General features: G+C 43.7%; 1 non-coding gene across 1 annotated transcript; it reads right to left on the reverse strand.

The window, feature by feature from the left end:
• Positions 1-2,405: 2,405 nt before the first annotated feature.
• LOC118635105 lies at positions 2,406-2,512 on the reverse strand. Its single transcript, XR_004960449.1, has one exon. It is a non-coding gene; the product is annotated as a U6 spliceosomal RNA (small nuclear RNA).
• Positions 2,513-3,033: the final 521 nt, after the last annotated feature.

Here is a 3,033-nt window from a genome sequence, read left to right on the forward strand (position 1 = left end):
GACCCTTCAGTTCAAGGGTCAATACTCGAACCACTGAGCAGCGCTGTTTTTATTGACTCTTGAGAGAGAGGTGAGGAAGGGAGAAAGAAAAACATCAATCTGGCTGCCTACTTCCTGCACACCCCCTACAGGGAATCAAGCCAGAAACCCAGGCATGTGCCCTGACTCAGAATCAAACCAGTGATCTTTTGGTGCACAGGACAAAGCCCAACCAACTGAGCCACACGGGTCAGAGCTATTGTGCTTGTTTTTATCTCAAGGCATTTTTAAATTTCCCTTGTTATTTCTTCTTTGACCCATCTCTTATTTCAAGTGTTATTTAGGTCCAGCTGGTGTGGCTCGGTGGTTGAGTGTCGACCCATGAACCTAAGAGGTCACCATTTGATCCCAGTCAGGGCACATACCCAGGTTGTGGGCCCAGTCCCCACAGAAGGCAGCCAATCGATACTCTCTCATCGATGTTTCTATATCTCTCTCCCTCTCTCTCCTCTTTCTCTAAAATCAATAAATAAAAATTATTGCCCTGGACGGTTTGGCTCAGCGGTTGGAGCATCGGCCTGTGGACCAGAGAGTCCCGGGTTCGGTTCCCGTAAGGGCACGTACCTCAGTTGCAGTTTGTCCCTGGACCCAGTTTGGGTCGTGTGGGTGGCAACCACTCGATGTGTCTCTCTCGTCAATGTTTCTCTCTCTCTCTTCCCCTCTCTCTCCCTCCCACTCTATCTGAAGATGAATGCAAAAATTTCCTCCAGTAAGAATTTAAAAAAAAATTATTAATATAAGAAAAAAGAAGAATCTGCCCTGGCTGGTTGCTCAGTGGTTAGAGCATTGGCCCGCAGACCAGAGAGTCCCGGGTTCAGTTCCCGCTAAGGGCACGTACCTCAGTTGCAGTTTGTCCCTGGCCCCAGTTGGGGTCGTGTGGGTGGTGACCAGTCGATGTGTCTCTCTCATGTTGATGTTTCTCTCTCTCTCTCTCCCCCTCAAGCAAAAATGTCCTCAGGTAAGGATAAAAAAAAAAAAAAAAAGAAGAAGAAGAAGAACAAGAATCTGCCCTGGCTGGTTTGGCTCAGTGGTTGGAGTGTCGGCCTACGGTCCAGAGAGATCCAGGTTCGGTTTCCGAAAGGGCGCCTACCTTAATTGCAGTTTGTCCCCAACCCTGGTTGGGTCGTGTGGGTGGAAACCACTCAATGTGTCCCTTTCACATGGATGTTTCTCTCTCTTTCTCTCCTTCCCACTCTATCTGAACAAAAAATGGAAAAATGTCCTCGGGTGAGGAAAGTAAAAGAAGAATCTGCCCTGGCCGGTTTGCTTCAGTGGTTAGAGTGTCAGCCCAAGGACCAATGAGTCGTGAGTTCGATTCCAGTCAAGGGCACATACCTCAGTTGCGGTTTGTCCTTGGCCCTGGTCGGGTCGTGCAGGAGGCAACCAGTCAATGCGGCTCTATCACATCAATGTTTCTCTCTGTCCATCTCCCTCCCAGTCTATCTGATAATAAGTAAAAAAAATATCCTCAGGTGAGGAATTTTTTAGAAAAAGTATCTTAAGCTTAAGTTAATAACCTAACTGAACACCTTAAGGAACCACAAAAAGAACAAACTAAAGCCAAAACTAGCAGAAGGAACAAATAACAAAGATTAAAATGAAGCCAAATAAAATAGAAAATAGGTTGAGCCCTGGCCGATTTGGCTTAGCGGTTAGAGTGTCAGCCTACGGTCCAGAGAGACCCGGGTTTGGTTCCCACTAAGGGCAGGTACCTCGGTTGCAGTTTGTCCCCAGCCCTGGTTGGGTCATGCAGGAAGCAGCCACTCGATGTGTCCCTTTCATGTCGATGTTTCTCTCTCCTCTTCCTCTCTCTCCCTCCCACTCTATCTGAATAAAAAATGGAAAAATGTCCTCGGGTGAGGATAAAAAAAAAGTGATAGGGCATGAGAAAATCTCAACCAGCCATTCAGCCAATGCCATCTTTGAAGATGGAGGAAGAGAAAGCCCTACAGTCTAGAAGGTGGAAATGGTAAGGAAACAGGCTCTTTCTCCAGAGTCTCCTGCCAAAAGCTTGAATTCAATCCAATAAAACTTAAAAAATAAATAAATAAAAGCAAATAGGTTGAAAAAAGAAAATCAACAAACCAAAAGTTGGTTCTTTGAAAATAGCAACAAAATTGAAAAAGCTAGATTAAGAAAAAGAAAAGACTCAAATCACTAAAATCACAAATGAAAGTGTGGAAATTATACCGACCTTACTGAAACAAGGATTCTAAGAGAGTATTATCAACAATAGTAAGCCAATAAATTGGATAACAAATGAAATAAACAAATTCCTAGAAACACGGAGATATCTTTTTTCTTTTCCTTCTTTCTTTCTCTTTCTTTCTTTCTTTCTTTCTTTCTTTCTTTCTTTCTTTCTTTCTTTCTTTCTGTAATGCTTCACGAATTTGCGTGTAATCCTTGCAAAAGGGCCATGCTAATCTTCTCTATATGGCTCCAATTTTAGTATATGTGCTGTCAAAAGAAGCACTGTAATATCTCGATATAGTAAGAAATATGTATTTGGTCTTTGTCCTTCATTTCTGGCACACAGCTCCTAAAACACTGGTTGTTTACCAAGTAATAGAGGTAAGGAGTTTGTTATTTATAGTAAGCCCCTTTCAACCACACCTGAGTTTATGCTATGACTCTTGCAGGTCCCCTAGAGAGCTTCAGTTGTGAGGTTGTTGCCAGAGGAACCAATCATATGATTAGAGAGCTGGAATTTTCAACCTCACTTATTCCTAAACTCCAGGGATGGGCGGAGGCTGGAGATTGAGTTCATCACAAATGACCAGTGACAGAATCATGCCTAGGAAAGGAACAGCTGTAAAAACTACAAACAATGGGGTTCAGAGAGCTTCAGGTTGGTGAGGGCATCCACTCTCACCACCACACAGGGACAGAAGCTCCTATGCTTGGGATGCTTCCTGACCTCGACTTATGTGCTTCTTCATCTGGCTGTTCATTTGTATCCTTGATAATAGAATAGAATGGAATACAGTAAGAGTA

Source organism: Molossus molossus, unplaced genomic scaffold, assembly GCF_014108415.1.
Source record: "Molossus molossus isolate mMolMol1 unplaced genomic scaffold, mMolMol1.p scaffold_m16_p_19, whole genome shotgun sequence".
NCBI lineage: Eukaryota > Metazoa > Chordata > Mammalia > Chiroptera > Molossidae > Molossus > Molossus molossus.